Source organism: Apium graveolens, chromosome 7, assembly GCF_009905375.1.
Source record: "Apium graveolens cultivar Ventura chromosome 7, ASM990537v1, whole genome shotgun sequence".
NCBI lineage: Eukaryota > Viridiplantae > Streptophyta > Magnoliopsida > Apiales > Apiaceae > Apium > Apium graveolens.
Window position 1 is genome coordinate 156,574,568 of NC_133653.1, and position 21,875 is coordinate 156,596,442.

The window sequence follows — 21,875 nt, forward strand, 5'->3', positions numbered from 1 at the left end:
ACCACTATCTTATGATAAAAATATTAAAAAAATTGTTAACAAATTTATTCAAGTATGTAGTGCTACACAACTCACCATTAACTAGTGATAAAACTATCAACAAGAATTGTTACTAGATTTATCAGAAGTTTACAGTGCTACGAATATCACCACCAACTAATGATATGACTCATTAAGAGTTTATGATGTTACATATATCACCACTAACTAATGATATGAATTATTAAGAGTTGCCACATATATCACCTTTAACTAATGATATGAATTATCAAGAGTTTATGGTGCTACGAAACTCATCAATAACCACTGAAAAAGATTCTCAATAGTGTGATGCTACCAAACTCATCACAAACCACTGAAATAAATTATCAGAGGTGTGATGCTGCTAATCTCATCACAAACCACTGAAATAAATTATTAGTGATGTGAAGCTTCTAATCTCATCACAAACCACTGAAATAAATTATCAGAGGTGTGATGCTGCTAATACTTTAACAATTTGACTTATGAAGCGAATAATAAAGTTGAATTGCTTCAAGGTCCATAAATCAAAATATTAAAGTAGAGACACAAAAAATAACTGTAATAGATATTCAACAAATATATGCATTTAAATATTGAGTGTAAGATGACATTCCTGATTGCACGCCATATCCCGTAGTGATTCCTTTTCTGTCATCTCCAAAGGTTACTATTGGGTCAGCTTCCTTGTCCACTTCTGATAGCAGGGCTCTATCCTCGAACTCTTGTGTAATAAACATTCAATGTTCACAATGCATATGGTTCACTTCACTTTTTCTTGCCCTGTCAACATTATGGATCAAGTTTTCTTTGGTACCCAAACTAAATTTGTTCTTGGGGAGATCACAGTTTGAACAATATCAGATGCAAATTTAACATGTTTTTTTTCTGATCAACTGACTCCTTCGTTCCTTTTGAATCCTTAAGAATGCCTTTAGACTTCCATGTAGGATTTTCCTTCCTAACCTTAGGAGGACTGATAGTCTTTGCCCTATCATGCTTTCTACTCATGTTCTTATCATTATGCTTACACTTACTGGATGGCGTATGCATCAAGTTAAGATAAGACGACAAGGTATTAAAAGCACATGGAATACATTTAGATTTATGACATGAAGAATGAGAACTAGGCATGGTAGGTATGTTATGCTTATTATGAACTTTACCTTTGTCTACCTTACTCACAGTACATGCATATGCAAGATGCGAAGCATAATTACATTAGAAGCATAACTTCCTAGGAGAATTAGGTTTTAGCAGATCTTCATTTTTATTGCTAACACTAACTTCCCATTTCTATTGCTTTTGTTCTTCTTTTTAGCCTTGTGATCATCTCTATCATCTAAGTGAGTAGTTGGATTCATCACTAGAAGTTGACTCATTGGATGACTCTACAGTTGACTCTTCCTCACTTAAGACACAGTCCTCAACAAGCACCTTATCTTCATTGAAAGAATCAAGAATATCCTTTTTGCATAAGAAATTATTGGCCTTTTCAGAAGCTTGTGATACATCTGAAGAGTTTGATTTATCAATATCAAAACTCTTTGATTCTATCACATGTTTCTGTCCAACATCACCGGATCCAATGTCAATTATGGCTCCACTGATTTGGTTGTCAATAATTTCCTTTGCACTAATATCAGAGTCTTGATAATCTTTCAACTTAGATTCTAATTCATCTATCTGACTCCTATGGACAATATCTAAATCCTCACTGGCTTTGACCATGTTCTCTAGGCATTCATTACGTTTTTTAAGATTATCTAGTTCAATAGTAATTAGGCCTAGTTCCTCTTGTCTAGTGAGCAGCAATCTATTATTAGATTTTATTCTATTTATTTCCTCTTTAAAGCTGATCACGCTAGCATAAAGTTGAAACAATTCTACTCTTCTATCCTTATCACAATATTTGCAGTCATGCCAGTAGATATTAGTAGTGGTCTCAGAAGATACCTGTGATGAAGAGGTTTCCATTGATGTTGGATTACTGCATTTTTCTTCCTATACATATGTACCATTCCAGTGCTTTTCATCACTGACTAATTCTTTGTCATGATGCTTCTTCTGTCCATCTCCATTCCTTCTCAGACAAGCTTCTTTCTCATTTTCTTGTGTGGACTCTTCTATTTCATTGTTAGAGTTTCCCTTTTCTTTATCATCACACAATTCTTGTGTGCTTCTTTCAATCAACTATTCCTTGCAGCATTCACTCGATACTGACTCTGTAGATTCTCCATCTTCAAGATCTTGACTGTCTCCATTAGATGACTTAACCTTATATTTGGAATTTCTTCTGAATTTAAGTGCACTACATTTAGAAGCCATCTCAAACATAGTTTGATCTTCTAATTTCTCAAGCTCTTCCAAAGTATAATAGTAATCTGTAGCTTCTTCATTTCCAATCGGATTTGATCCACTTGTAGTAGCTTCCGAAGTTGGTGATCCTTCAACATTTTCTTCAGGAATTCTGTATTCCTCTGCTACAAGACATGTTGATTCATTTATGGTCTTGTTCATGTTGTTCACTGTCTCAAACCTATATTTGACATTTCTCTGCTTTTCCTCAGCTTCATAGGTCTTCAACCTGTCATAAAGCTCATCCAGTGACATTGTACTGAAATCCAGTCCTTCTCTGTTGGATGACACTTTATTATTCAAATGACTGGGCAAGGTAAGAATAAACTTTATGTTTATCTGTATGAGTATTTCTTCCCAAGTGAACTCATTTCATCCAGAGGTTTGGTGTAACATCCGGGAAATATCGTATAATTATTTATATCAATATATGATTGTTATGTGAATATTATATAAATTTTTGGTGAATTATCTGGTGATTGATAATAATATTTGGATGTTTGTATATAATAAAATGTGAGTATGTTAATTTTAATATGTCCAGAATAAAATATAGATGATTAAGGTATTTTTCTAGTAATTTTTGGAGTGTTAGATGATTTCATAATGAATTATGAATTATTAATTATTTTCTAAATAATTATAAAATTTTCTTATAAAGCCGGGAATCGTCCGACTTCAACCGTTTTTACGTTTTTACAACCCGAAACTCTTCCGAAAACTCATTCCTAACCTAATCTGGTAATTCCGGACATTTTCCGTGTTTTGACTTTTTCGATCCGGATTACAGTTTGACCCGTGCGCGGCCCGGCGCAAGATTTTTGTTACGACAATCATTTCGGTAAATCAACGAAACCCGTATTTTCAAAAGACGAGATATTATTACATTATTTTCGTATAGAGTGTTTTATAAAAAGCCCGGCTGGGACAATTATCCAAAACTGATATCAAATCGGATCGTTATTGCAGTTACTTAGCGGCTAAGCAACTAATTTAACGATCCAAAATGATCCAGAACGAACCAATATTCCGTAAATATAAATAGCATATTTCAAATTTCATTTTATTCGTTTATTCATTTACAACCAGTAAAAATACCGTAAATACAGAGAAAAACCTAGAAAACCGATACGTTCCTGAGAATCAAACACACGAACGAAGGCGTTATCGAACTCCGATTCGGGCGTGCAGGATATCAAAACGAAGCTCTCGAAATCTTCTTTCTGAATCAATCATCAGTTTTTGCCCAGAAATTATGGTAAATTTCTTATTTATTTAATTATATTTGAATTATTTGATGATTATATTATGAAAATTTGTTCTTGATGTTGTTGATATGATTTGATGATTCCATCATGTAGTTAATATTTTTCTGGTCAATTTGATATATTATATGTCAAAAACCGAGTTCAATATCATGTATTAATTAAGGTTTGATTTTCTGAAAATTCTTTGAAAAAGTGTTCTTGGTGTTCTTGAGAATCAAACTCGAATTTGAAGGTGATGCCGACTTCAGATTTCGATGTTCTAGTAACCGAAATGAAGCCCACGATCTGTTCTTTCATAATCCCTTATCATAATCATCAAACGATAAGTAATTTTTCAATTCGTAATCTTAGGGTTTATGCTCGAATTTGGGTATTTTTGATCCTAGGGTTATTGATCGATTTTGATGATGGGGTTAGCTTCCTGAAGTTATTTGCAATTGAATCGTGTATTTATTTAGGCCAAACGATTAACAATTAATATAAATCGAAGTTTTATTTGTTTTTGTTTATTCATTTTTAATTTTAATTTTTTCAGATTATTTACGATATGTTTATTGAAGTTGATCCTGGGGATTGATTGCATATTTTACCAGCTTCGTTTTGCAATTTATTTCGTTAATTTTGAGTGGAAATTCACCGAGTTCATCATTCGCCGGAATCTTCGAGCTCGACGCCGGAAAAAATGGCGAAGGTGGCCGGAATCGATGCTATATCGGTTGATTGTGCGAGCTGCTTGTGATTACATGATGTTGGGTTAATGTAGAGTAAATTTCCAGCTAGAGTCGATTCAAACCCTGTGATTTTCAGGGCTGCAGAAGGCGGCCAGATTCCGGTCGACACCGCCGGTTTTTGGGTGGCCCAGTTTTCGGTCGGTATTTAAACCCGGACCCGGTTCGTTCTTCGCGACCCGCGTCTAAACCCGCTACGACCCGGGTTCGATCCTGATTTTCCTAAACCCCAATCCTGAAAGTTGTTTGTGAATTTTTATTTCAAAAATAATTCATTAATTCTATTTTTTTTTATTTCTAAAATTCATTATTTATTTCTGAAAATTATTTAATTCTAAAATAAATCTTGATTATTTAATTAATTTTAGTTGATAATTAATTATTTAATTAGTCAATTAATTTAAATATTAATTGATTAATTGATTTAATTAATTATTAATTAATTTTAATTGATTATTTAATTGGATTTAATTATTTAAAATTGATTTAAAAATTCCGAAAAATAGTTTGGAGCTTTAAAATATTATTTTAAATTTTTTTTTAGGCTCAATAATTATTATAAAGTCATATTTGAATATTCGAACCCTATTATTTAATTATTAAATGATTCGGAGACTGTTTTAATTCCGAAAAATATTCAAAAATTCATAATAAATCAACCGTTCGCCCGATTATTACGAAATGAACGCCTCTAGACTCAGAAAAATACTCTACTTCTATTAAAAATATTTTTGAGACCTAAATTCTTTTATATCAAAAGGGTGTTTATTTTATAAATCATTCCGAGTCGGTTACTGATCGATAGAATACTCTTCTTGACCCAATTTCAATTCTAAACATATCGAGACCTATCTTTTGACGATTCAACTTATGTGCTACATGAATTACGTGATTATGTGTTATGTGGATAATATGATTACCTGCCCTATGTGTACGTATTATGTGAATAATGAGTTAACATGTCTTTTAAACGTTATCTGAATGAGATGTAATTCTTATTTATTATTATCGGGCGGGTAGACGATAGGGATAAGTGTATAGACTAGTCAATTATATATTGTCAGTTCATTGAATAGTATTATTTGTGATAGATACACATAGTGCGAGACGTTTAAAGCCAGATAGAGATTGTAGAAGTAAAGCCTGATTGCGTGTAGTACTGAAATGGGTGGATTCAGAATAAAGATAAACCTAAGAGGGTAAATGATAAGAAAGGTCAAGTAGCCCGTCAAGGGTAATATAGATGCGACAGGATTGAGTGATATGGCATCTAGTTAAAGATCGGAGGATTATCAATTGAGGCAAGTATTCCCGAACTTTCTTTTAAATACTGCAAGTATTCGTAACCTTTCTCCTTAAAATACTGCAAATATTTATTCGCTCCTATTCTAAGTTCAGAATAGTTAACTGTTTTATATTTCGCTGCAATTACTCTTATTATGTCTGTTCTTTCCATTATTGTTCCTATAATTCGATTGCTCTCTTGAGCAAATACCCATTCGTTCGGGTTATTTGCGAACCCTGATTTGGGATGTTTTGAAATCAAAATGATTTGATATCAAAATACTCTACGGGCTGGACGATTATTATGAGGACCAGTGATAAGATGGATCCTATGGGCCGGAGATGGACCAGACCATTAGGCCATAGTTGCCTGGGTACCCCATATGTTGGTTGGGTCTATGCAGTTGGGTATAGATCCGCACTGTATCCTGACTTATCAACAAGTTATAGTGCATATGTTGGTTTCTAGTGTCCATTCTAATTTATTGTTCATCGCCATTAACGGCATTCCTTCCCGAATAATTCATAATTACAAATTTCAAAAGGATGAACTATTGAAACAATTACTGTCCTTTTACGGAAAAATGCGATTTATAACTAAAGGCCAAGGAGGGCCGCCGTTTTGTTCGCTCAACTATTTAAATATGTAAAGACATTTTTAAAATCATGCAACAATCGTTTCCAGGAATTTTCTGATCTGATATCTGGAAACCATTTATGATACTTTCTGGGCATTTTTGGCTCACTCTTGCTTTGTGAACTCTTATTTCTTTCAGTATCAAATGAGGGCAAGGTGAATAGCTTTTAGTATACAGCAAAAGTGGTGAGATTCCAGCTGAAGAAATATGGAGATGCTGGAGTGATCAATACAAGGAAATTAGTAGTGAGGTAATGAAATTGTATTTAGACAATGTAAATTTTAGAAGGTTAGATTCTTATTTCATACTATAACCTGTAAGCGATCTTGAATATGAGGGGTTATCTGTATATTATTTTAATATACAGGTTTTTATTATTATTTAACGTTGTGTAGTGACACCCAATCCTGACCCCGAATTTGGGGGTGTTACATTTGGTGTACCTTCCAAGCAACTGTTTGATACTTTCACCGGAAAGAGATTTAAACTCCTTGTACTCAGACATCAGAAAATTTAATTTGTTCTTGTCTTCAGTTCCCTCCACTGTAGATCCAATGATTTCCTACATGTGTTTAGCACTAACACAATCCTTAATCCGATGACGCATGTTGGAATCCATTGACTCAACTAAAATTGATTGAAGACTTGCATCCAAAGAAACTAATTCCTTATCCCTATCAGTGTATTCAGACAGATCCTTTGGGATAAACTCTTGAGGAACTCTACTGTCTGATACTGTAATTACAAAAATGTCCTTTTTTGGTACAAACGGACCACTCTCTAAAATAAACAGAGCGATCTTTTTTTACTACTGAAATAAACAGAGCGATCTTTTTCTTCCACAATTTATAGTTGTTTTCACTGACGTTACTGAAGGAAGGAACCTTGATGCCATTAACTGTCCGAATACTCATATTTTCTTATCTACAAAAATTCTTCAATATAACATCTCAAAATATGATAACCCAAACAATCAAAATCCACCAATACCAATCAATCAACCAATCCATAACAATTAAGAACACTACGACCACAAATCAACCCAAATCAGATCTACACACCAGAAACACTCTCAGACTCCGTAATAACTAAAACCAACACAGAACTTACTAATCTTACACATCTGATCTGTATATCGATCAGTTTGCTCCGATACCAATTGTTAGGTCCAAAAGGTATATACATAGGGGGTGAATGTATGTTCTTAGTTTTCTAAAATTAATTGCGGCGGAATATCAAAACTAAAATGAAATAAACACATAAAGAGATTCTGGGTAAATATTCTTTTTATTCAGAAGTATAAATACCCGGAGGTTTGCTTACAACTTCAAATACAAAGATCCGAAACAACAAATATAAAAAGAACCAATGCAATAAGCTATAAATCTAGGGTTCTTCTTATCATTCTAAAAATTAAAAGCTTCTATCAAAAGGTATTGAATACAATTAAGAGAGCTTTAAATAATGAGTATTACAAGTTTGTAAGGCTTTAAATGGTGTGGAACAAATTGGACATGACCTCCCCTTGTCAAATCAAGCTTTCAAAGTGTACTGAGATAATTTTTCAAGAGCTTTGCACTTTGTAAAAATGGAGAGATGTAGATCCAATTTGCTGTTGTTGATTATATAGATTGTAGGCTGTTAGAGAGAAGGAGACTACGTGGATGATTTATGTCCAAGCATTATGAATTGATAGCTTGCAAGAATTGTAACCTGCGACCTGTAAATATGCCAACCTACATCCAACTTATTCAACCTGCGACTGTGAATAGAATTAAGAGAGGGAGTATATTTTACTTAGTTTCTACACTCTCTCACCTAACCTGCGACCATGCATGAACACAACCTGCGACTTCATTTTTCTTTGATTGTTTGATAACCTGCGACTTAGAAGCTGTAGTGTACAAAATAATTGATTTCTTTTCTTTTGGTTTATGCACACATGCATGCGGTCTATTACTTTCTTTTAATCTGTGAATGGAAATCAAGTTGCATGGACATTGCATGTGCTTCACAGAACAAATGGTAGTTAGGAGAGAAGTGATTGCACGTCACGCGCGACAAATACACTCAAGAAACCCCGAGGGTGCACTCCACGCGCTGGAGAAGCCATTCGTAGGAAAGCCTGCCAATTTTCAATTTGCTTTGTATAAACTGTGTTTTGATTTCTTTTAATTTTTAAGTTACATGACTGTGGGTCCTGCGAGGCAATCAAGCAAACCAGAGAAAATGCTTCCATTTTGATTCTTTGTTGTCTCGGTCTCTTTTGTTTATTAAATAAACAAACTAGGGTTCCATTTGAATAATAATCAAGTGAATTGCAAGCGGGCCCCCTACCAATCTGTCTTTTTTTCCTTTGAAAAAACATTTCTCCTGGTTTCTTTTGAATTTGATAAATCAAATTTCGACTGTGTTGATTTTTTTGATTAAATAAATAAATGACTTGAATTTTATTTATTTATTTAACTAAAAAATCACATTAAATTATTTATTTAAAATTAATTGTTGATGTAAAATTAAATAAATAAGTGAATTTATTTTCATTTATTCATTTAATAAAAAATCAGCTATTTAATAAATAAATCTATAAATTCCCGAGCTGTACTCCTCTTTATCTTCAAGCCTTCTAATATCTTGGTTTTCGTACCTTAAAATATTTCCAGTCTTCTCGAGTACCAAAACCACTTAACAGTATTTCTAAAAATAATACTTTATTTCCTTTCACGGACCACCGACGTCTAGTGCAAGGGTCTTGTTCACAGACGACAAGTTCCACTCTCAGGCCTTCGTATTATACTCGTACAAACCACTATTAAGTCTTCTACCAAATATAACCAACTTCACTAGGAATCCTTGAGGTCTTCACATTAATCCCGATAACTTCTTCACACTAATCCTGATAACTGCTTCGAATGACTCCAACCTTATTCCTCCGATGCCTGAACATATTAATGAACTTCATACAGACCACTGTTGACGTCTTCTTCACTGCAGCTAACAAAACCTTTTGTGTATATGCCCAATAAATATTTTGTACTGATTCTAGTGGAACATAGATTATTTCAAAGTCCTTGTTCTATGTTGAGTTATCCAAACCGGTATTGTTGAATTATATATACCGCTTCAATCTTACTCAAAAATTCCCTCATAAATTTAACTCAAATTATCAATTATTTTTCAACAACCTTTTACAGACATAATATTCTTTTAGTTGCTCATACAACCTAACTCGAGTTTCCATTATATATAAAATGAAGCTAAATTACTCTCCGTGAGTATAAATATATAAATATCCTATGAACATGCTTCGCATGTGGCGGTAACACCAACTTACTCAAAATCTTCCTGCATAACTTACTATCTCAAAAGGACCAACATAATGCATACTAACTTTTTTTCCTGCTAATTCTAATAAATCGTATTTATGAACACTTTCAACGTTTACTGGTTCTTTCACTTCATTTTCCACATATTTTTTATTTAATTAGCCTAGTTTATAATTGCTTCCAAGTGCATTCGAAGTTCTTTAATTATTTTCTTACTCTTCTCATCCATCCACGAATGGTACACTAAGCCCATGGTGCATCCGGTTTTTAAATGTTCTCGAAATTAACTCCAGAATTTAGAATTAAAGAGAAAATCTTGGCTGGATACGATTAATATATGAATTTATTATCATCCCATAATGTCCTTCAATCACTTCTGAATTTTTTCGTCAAGCAAAAATCTTTTACTATTTAAAAAAAATATACTAATCGGGAGATATCACAGCAATACTCTAATTTGTGTTATCCTTTATTTTAGTTCTAGGAAATTCCTATACGGAACTTATTGCTATGCTCTTCCTTGGTATTCAGTTACATATAACATTTATTTATTTCTTCATTCCCTATAATCTGAAAGTTTTCTTCTACATTTATATCCTTTATCATATTCTTAGAACAACTCGGATATCTAGAGTTATTGATGTTTAACCAAATTCCTATCTTTAGCTCTATCTTACCATATGCCCGTTCATACATGGGTGGTATTTACTACTCCGGTTCAATTCGGTTCACAACATTCTCAATACCCCTGTCAACGCCTTACATCAACTAATAATATTGATCAATTACAATCAATACTTAAATTTGATGACGTACCACAATCTCTTCAAGCAGCAATGAACTCACTTATCGGGTAAAATGTTCATTAATGAAGAAAATGATTAGGTTTGGTTAACCTATTAATAATAAGTCAAATAACATTTCCTCCGGCTTTGTTTCTCCAGTAATTTCACTACAATGTCCCTTAACAAGATGTACTCTTTTCGAAACGATTACAATAATATATTCAGCCCTTGATGTTGACCTTGATTCTTGGTTGATATAACATTTACTTATATGTTGTACCATTATCTTTTCTATACCAAGTCAATCAATATTTCCTTTTTAACCCTCAATATTTAATCGTATTCTCAAAATGAGTTTCCTATCTCAAGTTATAGACATTTCATTAAATTCTTTATCCTAGTTCTATCACACATAATACCCATTACTTACTTATATCCTGGGTAAACTTATAAAATTTCTTCTCAACTACCTATTTCCCTTTCCTACGTCTTGCCTCTTCTGCTCACATATCAGAAGCATCTATCAATAATTTACTCATGGAATTCTATTCAACACATACTTCTATCTACCCTTCGTTTTACCCAAATCCGATTAACGGATTGAAAGTTATGCAATAATCAAGTAAACACCGAATATGTAGACCGATAGTCAATTAACAAGTCACATGTAGCACATAATACATCACGTAATCAATGATATATTATTTATAAAGAAGTCTCGGGTCATAAATAGGCTTTCTGGTATTTAAAATGATTTTTAAAACATTTATCGGAATTAAAACGGGTCGTTGGATCAATTTCGGGTTAATAAACAGGGTTCGGTTGGCCCATTCTGGCTCCGAAATAATTTTAGAATAATTATCGAGCCTTGGAAATAATTTAGAATAATATTTTAAAGCTCGAAACTATTTTTCAGAATTTTTAAATCATTTTTAAATAATTAAATCTAATTAAATAACTAATTAAAATCAATTAATAATTAATTAAATCAATTAATTTTTGAATTAATTGACCAATTAATCAATTATAAATTAACTGAAATTAATTAACTAATTAATTTAGATTTATTTGTGAATTAAAAATAATTTTCAGAATTAAAATAATAATTTTTAGAATTTTCAGAAATTAAAAATGAATTTTTATAATAAAAATAAATAGGAAATATGATTTTTAAACATTTTATAAACAGGAATCCTAAATTTGCAAAGTCTGGAAACTTCAGGGACCTAACTGCATCGTTTTCAAAAGTTGGGGTACTAAACTGTAATTTTCCAGCTCTTCGCCGGAAAACAGTCGGGTTCGCCGGAGAACACGTTCCCGGCGTCCTCACTCCACCAACACCTCCAGATCACATCTACACAACATCAGGAACACAACCATGCAATCAATTCATCCTAACAATCCCTGAGTTGGCCGGAATTTGGCCGTGAAGTTTTCCAGGTTTCCGGCGAACATCGGAAAACTTCAAAACACAACTCCCTTCTCTACAGACCTCGTTGGTTCATGAAACTTATACGACTAGATTGCAAATTTCACAGAGAACACAACCCACTATAACATAACATCAATCTATCACAGAATAAGAAACCCCCAAATTTCAATTAAGAACATTCATACGGGTTATAAACCCTAATTTTGAAATTCGAAAATCAAACTCAAATTTGAACATGTTATTGAACTCCAAATCAGACGTATGACATATGAAAATCATCAGGAAAACAAGCTCTACAACATGCAATCATCAAATCATACAAACAATCATCCAAACAAAAATTCCTATTTTTAATAAAATAAATTTGAAAATAAATAATTTTTTAGAAAAATAACCTTGATTTCTGCAGTGAAACAAAGCTCAGAATCTGATAGAACACTTCAAATCCTTCGTTTTGGTTACTCAAGCTTTGAAAATAGAGATCGGTAACGCCTTCGTTTTGCTGTTTGATTCTTAGAACCGTTTTAGGAAATTAGGGCTTTTTTCTGAAAATTATATAATTAACTATCTGCAAATGATTTTGATACGAAATAAAATACGGAAAAAGGCTATTTATAATTACGGAAAATTTGTATCCCGTTGGATCATTCCAGATATAAAACGGTACGTTTATTTGTAAAAACTGATCCAAACGGTATCGGTTTTCGGGATAATTATCCAAACCAGTACAATTTGTACTACGGTCTTGGTCTCAGCGCCTGGTTACACGTATTACGAAGTGATAATTGGGATAGTTTAATAAAAAGCTCCCGTTTATCGAAAATACGGGTTTTATTGATTTACCGAAACGAATATTGTATCGAAAATGTTGCGCCGGGACCCGCGCAGGACAAACCGTAAGCCGGATCGAAAAAGTCGAAACATGGAATATGCTCGGAATATTACAATTGGGTTAGGAAGGAGTTCTCGAAAGAGTTTCGGGTTCCAAAAACGTAACAACGGTTGACGTCGGTTGGTTCCCGTTTTTATAAAATAGATTTTAATTACCCGGAAAAAGATTTTAGAAATTTCATATGATTCTTATAAATCCATAAACCAACATAAAAATAATTAAGAAGATATGACAATTATCCATATTTTATTTTGGACATATAAAAATTAAAATACTCAATTAATATTATTTTTGAATATTCAAGTACAGATAACACTTAACAATTAGCTCACAGAATAGATACTGAACACACATAATAATTATATAATAGCAAAAATAATTACACGATATATCCCGATATTACATCTTTCCCCCCTTAAAAGGATTCTGTCCTCAGAATCTCTAAGAAAACAAATGAGGGTACTTTTCTCTCATATCACTTTCTAATTCCCAGGCTGACTTTTCAACCTTTGGGTTTCTCCACAATACTCTTACTAACTTTACCACTTTATTTCTCAATACTTTCTCTCTTTCCTCTAGAATATCTATCGGATTCTCTACATATGATAAATCTGCTTGAAGTTCTATTGGCTCATATTCTATTACATGCCTGGAGTCTGGATTATATTTCTTGAGCATAGATACGTGAAAAACATTGTGAATGTGCTCCATGTGTGGAGGTAACGCCAACTCCTAAGCTACCTTGTCAATACGCTTTAGGATTTCAAAAGGTCCGACATATCTTGGGTTTAGCTTCCCTTTCTTCCCAAACCTCGTTAGTCCTTTCCAGGGTGATACTTTCAATAATACCAAGCTTCCTTCTTCAAATTCCATGTCTTTTCTTGACTGTTCTGCATATTTCCTTTGACGATCTTGTACGGCTATTAATCTTTTCTGGATAATTTCAACAACTTCCTTTGCCTGTTGCACCAATTCAGGTCCGAGTATTTTGTGTTCTCCTACTTCGTCCCAATATACTGGAGATCTATATTTGCGTCCATAAAGGGCTTCATAAGGTGGCATCCCAATGCTGGCGTGATAACTGTTGTTATAAGCAAACTCTACTAGGGGTAAATGCTCGTCCCAACTTCCTTTGAAATCAATAGCACAAACACGTAGCATGTCCTCGATTGTCTGGATCGTTCTTTCACTTTGGCCATCCGCTTGGGGGTGATAGGCCGAACTCATATTCAATCTTGTTCCCAAACATTCTTGAAAACTCTTCCAAAATCTTGAATTAAATCTTGGATCTCGATCAGATACAATAGACACTGGAACTCCATGACGAACTACGATTTTTTTCAAGTACATATGAACTAACTTGTCGAGCGAAAATCTTTCATTTATAGGCAGAAAATGAGCTGACTTGGTAAGTCTATCTACTATAACCCAAATGGCATCATGATTAGCCCTTGTCCTTGGTAATCCAACTATGAAATCCATGGCAATATGTTCCCACTTCCACTCTGGAATCTCCAATGGCTGTAGCAATCCGCTTGGTCTCTAATGCTCCGCTTTAACTTTCTGACAGGTATAGCATTTGCTAACCCATTCCGCAATTTCCCTCTTCATATTTGGCCACCAATAATTCTTCTTTAAATATCTGTACATATTGGTACTCCTTGGATGGATGGAATATCTTGAACTATGTGCTTCTTGTAAAATTTCATTTTTCAGCTCCGTTACTGGTGGAATCCAAATTCTTGAAGAAAACCTAAGAATACCTTGATCATCTTGTTGCGTGCATAATTCCTCACCTACCAAACTATTTATATCTTGATCCATTACCTCTTTCTGGCATTTCTTTATTTTCTCCAATAACTCCGGTTGGAAAATCATACTGTACACTTTTGCTTCCTCAGGCTTGCAAATTCTAATCTCCAATTCCAATTTTTGAAATTCTTTATATATCTCTTCAGGTACGGATAATACATTTAACTTTTCCTTCCGACTTAACGCATCTGCTACAACGTTTGCCTTACCGGGATGATAATTAATCGAGCAATCATAATCTTTGATTAATTCTAACCATCTCCTTTATCTCATATTAAGTTCCTTCTGGGTAAATATATATTTCAAACTTTTGTGATCCGTGAAAATTTCACATTTTTCTCCATACAAATAATGTCTCCAAATCTTCAAAGCGAAAACTATAGCTGCTAACTCCAAATCATGAGTAGGGTACTTCTGTTCGTGTGGTTTCAATTGCCTTGACGCATACGCAATCACCTTGTCGTGCTGCATAAGAACACATCCTAATCCTTTGTAGGAAGCATCGCTATAAATTATGAAATTCCCTTGATCGTCTGGAAGTGACAAAACAGGTGTTGTGATTAATCTCCGCTTCAATTCCTGAAAACTTTCTTCGCACTTGTCATTCCATATAAACTTTTCATTCTTTCGTGTAAGCTTTGTCAATGGTGTTGCAATTCTTGAGAAATTCTGAATGAATCGTCGATAATATCCTGCCAATCCCAAGAAACTTCTTACCTCAGTGGGTGTTCTCGGTCTTTCCCAATTCGTAATTGCCTCGATCTTTGCCGGGTCCACTTTGATCCCTTCGTTACTGACTATGTGTCCTAAGAACTGAACTTCCTGTAGCCAAAACTCACACTTCGACAATTTAGCATATAACTTCTTTTTCCTTAAAATCTCCAAAGCTGTCCTTAAATGTTCCGCATGATCCTCCTCCGTCTTTGAATAGATCAAAATATCGTCTATAAATACTATAACGAACTTGTCCAAATATTCCTTGAAAATTCTATTCATCAGGTCCATAAACGCTGCTGGGGCGTTGGTCAATCCAAAAGACATCACTAAAAACTCGTAATGCCCATACCTTGTTCTGAAAGCTGTCTTTGGTATATCTTCTGGTTTGATCTTTAGTTGATGGTATCCCGATCTTAAATCGATTTTGGAGAAATACTTGGCTCCCTTCAATTGGTCAAACAAATCGTCAATTCTAGGTAACGGATACTTATTCTTGATCGTCAACTTGTTGAGCTCCCTATAGTCGATGCACAGTCTCATGCTTCCATCCTTCTTCTTGACAAATAATACCGGTGCACCCCACGAGGATACGCTGGGTCTAATTACTCCTTTCTCTAACAGCTCTTGCAATTGCTTTGCTAACTCTTTCATCTCAATGGGCACCATTCTATACGGGGCCTTGGATACTGGTTCGGTTCCAGGTGCTAAGTCAATTGCAAATTCAATTTCTCTATCTGAAGGAAGTCCTGGTAACTCGTCGGGAAATACGTCTGGAAATTCATTTACAACTGGAATATCTTCAAGTTTTGCTGGCTCCTGACTTCTGTCGATCACATATGCTATGAAATGCTCACATCCTTGTCGTAGTAACTTTTTGGCTTGAATCATCGTTAAGAACTTCTTTACCTGCTTCTGTCCCTTGAACGTTACTATTCTTTCGTCTGGCGTTTTCACCATTACTTTCTTATTTCGACAATCTATCTGAGCATCATGCTTAGATAACCAATCCATTCCTAATATAACATCAAATTCTCCTAACTTAAATGATATCAAATCTACACAAAACTTACTACCAGAAATCTCAATCTCACAATTCCCACAAACTTGGTTAACAGTTACACGTTCTTGATTTGCTAATTCCACAGTCATTATTTCATTTAATTACCCAACTGGACAATTTAACTTACTAACAAAATCTTGTGAAACAAACGATCGAGTTGCTCCCGAATCTATTAACACTTTGGCACATAAAGAGTTCACATTAAGCGTACCTGCCACGACATTCGTATCCTGGATCGCATCCTTCACCGACATGTCAAAAACTCTAGCCCTCGGAGTCTCATTTACTGTTGGGGTAGATCCCATAATCCTTAATGCATTATTGACTGGGGCTGGTGTCTTGCAATCCCTGGCCATATGTCCTGGCTTCCCACATTTAAAGCATGTAAATCTAATGGCTGGAACCTTCACTGCTGGATTCCGGATAGGCTGATCCTTATTCGCTGGCTCTCTTGCTGGCTGATTTCGGCACTCCCTCGAGTAGTGCCCTTTCTGGTTGCATTTAAAACATACCACATTCAACTTGTTACAAACTCCTCTATGCTTCTTTCCACATACTTGATAATCTGGAAAAGTTAATCTCAACTGATTCGGCTGATTCACATTAGCTGAACGATTGCCCTGGCCTCCGTCTCCTACATTTTGTCTCCTGAAATTAAAATTTCTCCCTGGCTGAAACTTGCCCTTCTTAAAATTTGGAAACTTCCCTGTTTGTGACTGACCCTCACTTCCCTCAACTTTCCTTTTCTTGCTTTCCTTTTCTTTCTGGAACATCTCACTCTCTGTCTCTGCGATCATAGCTTTCTGTACAACCCCGGCATAGGTATCCAATTCAAAAATATCTACCTTCCCTCTGATCCATGGCTTCAAGCCTTGCTGGAATCTCTTAGCTTTCTTTTTATCAGTATCAACATACGACGGCACATACCTTGACAATTCCTCAAACTTCCCCTCATAATCTGTTACCGACATGTTCCCTTGCTTTAATTCTAAAAACTTCAGCTCCATTTGATCCTGAACAAACTGAGGAAAATACTTTTCTAAAAACAATTCCTTAAACCTTTCCTAAGTAATAACATCTGTGCTTTCCAATGTTTTCACCATTTCCCACCAATAGGTGGCCTCATTCTTCAGATAGTAACTTGCAAATTCAACCTTCTGCTCCTCTTTCACTTTAACAAGGCAAAAGCCTTCTCTATTTCCTTTAACCACACATTTGCTTCAATTGGCTCTAAGGAACCCTTGAATTCTGGTGGGTTTACTGCCTGAAAAGTTTTGAAAGTTACCTGGGGATTGGTCTGTCTCTGCTGTTGTTGTGCCAGGTGAACTGTTTGTTGGGCCAAGATTTGAAGAATCTGGGCTATTGCTGGGTCCATGGGTCCTGGGTTCACATTCTGGTTTATATCATTTTGGTTGTTATTGTTGTTGTTCTTGGTTTCTTCATTCTGGGTGTTGGTGCGGGTATTTCTTCTGGGAGGCATTTTCTGTAAAGAATCAATCAATTTATTTAGCTTTTGAATCAAATCTTTGTATAAAAGAAAAGTTTTGTGAAATAAAAATATCTCTTTTTGAAAACAGTTGTAACTAAGTAAATTGCATGCTTCTTTACAGAATATAAACAGTTATGGAAAACAGGGTACATTGTATCACAGGATATACTGGTGCAATAAATAAGGTAAAGTAAAACAGGTGCAATAAAATAAATGACAGTGTTGGAAAGGAAAAGGTACTGATATATAGATCAAAAGTTTTAGGTAGTACAAGCGTAAAGACGCTTCGAAAGTAAAAGCAAAAAGGGTACAACAACCTACTCACTAGTCAGCATCGCTAGTCCATAAATACAACTCAAAAGTCTTCTGATACACACTACACACTACTGTGCATACTACATAACCATAACAACACTGCTCAGCATCTCCATCTCAAAATTTCTAACTCAGCTCCAAGGAAACTCTGGTCCTGCCAGCCTCTCGAAGTCCTCCATCACCTCAGTAGCCCAGCCCAGCAGTGCATCAGGGCCTCTGCCAGGTAGTGTAACTCCATGTAGCCTAGCTTCAAGAACCCTCCGTGTCAGATGAATCTCCTCTCGAAGCTCCCTCACACCACGATCAACATCTGTAGTCCTAATGATATGCTGTAACTCTCTAATCTGAGCCAACAAGGAATCACGCTCCAATAGAAGAGCCTCATACCGGTAATAAGGAACTGGGGGTAATGTAGACTGGAATGGGGCACTCGCTACTGAATGCCCAGTGGAATCTGAATCAGCTGGTGGGGGTCCTCTGACAGGTGGCCTCATGCCTGGAGGTGGAATAGCCTGCAATGGTACGGGCTGCAACACCGATGGAGGTAGAATAGCCAATGCTGATGGAATCACAGGACGTGGATCCGATGCTGGTGCTCTAACTGAAGGCTCTGAGTGATCAGCTGATACGGGAATAAAAGAGTCGGCCATCTCTGCTATCTGAAATCATATCGTAATATAAGAATCTCGTACCACGATGCAAACTATACTAATACCGGTTATACCATAACACTCAACCTCTCGACGTTCTATCATCCTATACCTTACTTCTAATCCTATCCCTCTACCCATTCCCGTCAACCTAGGCTTGTGCCAGTGACTTATAACCTGTGGCTCTGATACCAAACCTGTGGCGCCCTCCAAACCCGGGTCAGAAGTTTGGGGTCCACACACACACCTTAATTATAACCTGCTTATAACAATAATAAAGATAATAATAATATATGCAATGACCCTACTTACCAATCACCACGGACCGCAACAGGTTAAAGTATGCACACAAGCCAAACACACTATTATATTACAAACCGTTCAAATCCCAACTATTTCAAATTCAAACTGAGTATTAAACATTATTACAAAGTTTTACAAACTTAAATTATTCCAAAAGAAGCCTACTAGCTCAGCTTTCTCAACCTGAACCCCTAGCTCTCGCGCTGGACTGGGGATCCTCTTTACCAACTGGTTCCTTTTTAACTGGAAAGAATATAAACAACATAGCACAAATGAGCTAACTAGCTCAGCAAGTCACAATGACAAAACTGAGAATAATGACCATCAGGTGAATATGGTTATGATATCAAGTGAACAATGGATTATGATTTAGAATTGGATATTATACTTTTAATTCAAAAACCAAGGTTAGGCTGCTGATCAGTCACGCACTAACCCCGAGCAAGGCACACATCATTGCTCTAACTACTGGATCCAAAGCACACATTGGCCTAACTTGACCATTATATGGTCTGACCACGAATCTGGTCCACAATTTTATAAAAACAATCCAATTCTAACATAATAACAGAATATGCAATAATAAACAATAACCGAAATCATTAACAACAATAAATGTTTAACAATGAAAGGGTTTCAATCCTTATAAGGATCAATAAGGCAATTTAAAAACTTGGATGTCGGGTAATGAAAGAATTGGATAACAAAGGAATCAACGTTTCAAGGTTTCAAGGATTCGGTCTTTCAAAGTATAAGATACCATGGGTTGAGTATATAATAGTTCATTTCAGTGTTTGGTATTTAGTTTGTATGTATTTGTAGAGTAGTATCGTAGATTTGTGGTTCTTGTTTGGGTATACAATAATCAATGGATTAGAAAGAATATGATTCATGGCTCAAGGACAATAACTGAAATCAGGATTTAGGTTTCTGTGCTTCAAAGCACTTACAATATCACGGGATTATCAAGTACTACAATATCACGAGAAAGTTCAGAACACTTGCCTGGTATTAGCTTACTACACTGCACTCGCTTCCAATCACAACTGTTTTACTCCTCAACTACCTGTTTCCCTTTCCTACGTCTTGCCTCTTTTGCTCACATATCATAAGCATCTATCAATAATTTACTCATGGAATTCTATTCAACACATACTTCTATCTACCCTTCGTTTTACCCAAATCCGATTAACGGATTGAAAGTTATGCAATAATCAAGTAAACACCGAATATGTAGAACGATAGTCAATTAACAAGTCACATGTAGCACATAATACATCACGTAATCAATGATATATTATTTAGAAAGAAGTCTCTGGTCATAAATAGGCTTTCTGGTATTTAAAATGATTTTTAAAACATTTTTTGGAATTAAAACGGGTCGTTGGATCAATTTCGGGTTAATAAACAGGGTTCGGTTGGCCCATTCTGGCTCCGAAATAATTTTAGAATAATTATCGAGCCTTGGAAATAATTTAGAATAATATTTTAAAGCTCGAAACTATTTTTCAGAATTTTTAAATCATTTTTAAATAATTAAATCTAATTAAATAACTAACTAAAATCAATTAATAATTAATTAAATCAATTAATCAATTAATTTTCGAATTAATTGACCAATTAATCAATTATAAATTAACTGAAATTAATTAACTAATTAATTTAGATTTATTTGTGAATTAAAAATAATTTTCAGAATTAAAATAATAATTTTTAGAATTTTCAGAAATTAAAAATGAATTTTTATAATAAAAATAAATAGGAAATATGATTTTTAAACATTTTATAAACAGGAATCCTAAATTTGCAAAGTGTGGAAACTTCAGGGACCTAACTGCATCGTTTTCAAAAGTTGGGGTACTAAACTGTAATTTTCCACCTCTTCGCCGGAAAACAGTCGGGTTCGCCGGAGAACACGTTCCCGGCGTCCTCACTCCACCAACACCTCCAGATCACATCTACACAACATCAGGAACACAACCATGCAATCAATTCATCCTAACAATCCCTGAGTTGGCCGGAATTTGGCCGTGAAGTTTTCCAGTTTCCGGCGAACATCGGAAAACTTCAAAACACAACTCCCTTCTCTACAGACCTCGTTGGTTCATGAAACTTATACGACTAGATTGCAAATTTCACAGAGAACACAACCCACTATAACACAACATCAATCTATCACAGAATAAGAAACCCCCAAATTTCAATTAAGAACATTCATACGGGTTATAAACCCTAATTTTGAAATTCGAAAATCAAACTCAAATTTGAACATGTTATTGAACTCCAAATCAGACGTATGACATATGAAAATCATCAGGAAAACAAGCTCTACAACATGCAATCATCAAATCATACAAACAATCATCCGAACAAAAATTCATATTTTTAATAAAATAAATTCGAAAATAAATAAATTTTTAGAAAAATAACCTTGATTTCTGCAGTGAAACAAAGCTCAGAATCTGATAGAACACTTCAAATCCTTCGTTTTGGTTACTCAAGCTTTGAAAACAGAGATCGGTAACGCCTTCGTTTTGCTGTTTGATTCTTAGAACAGTTTTAGGAAATTAGGGCTTTTCTCTGAAAATTATATAATTAACTACTTGCAAATGATTTTGATACGAAATAAAATACGGAAAAAGGCTATTTATAATTACGGAAAATTTCTATCCCGTTGGATCATTCCGGATATAAAACGGTACGTTTATTTTTAAAAACTAATCCAAACGGTATTGGTTTTCGGGATAATTATCCAAATCAGTACAATTTGTACTGCGGTCTTGGTCTCAGCGCCTGG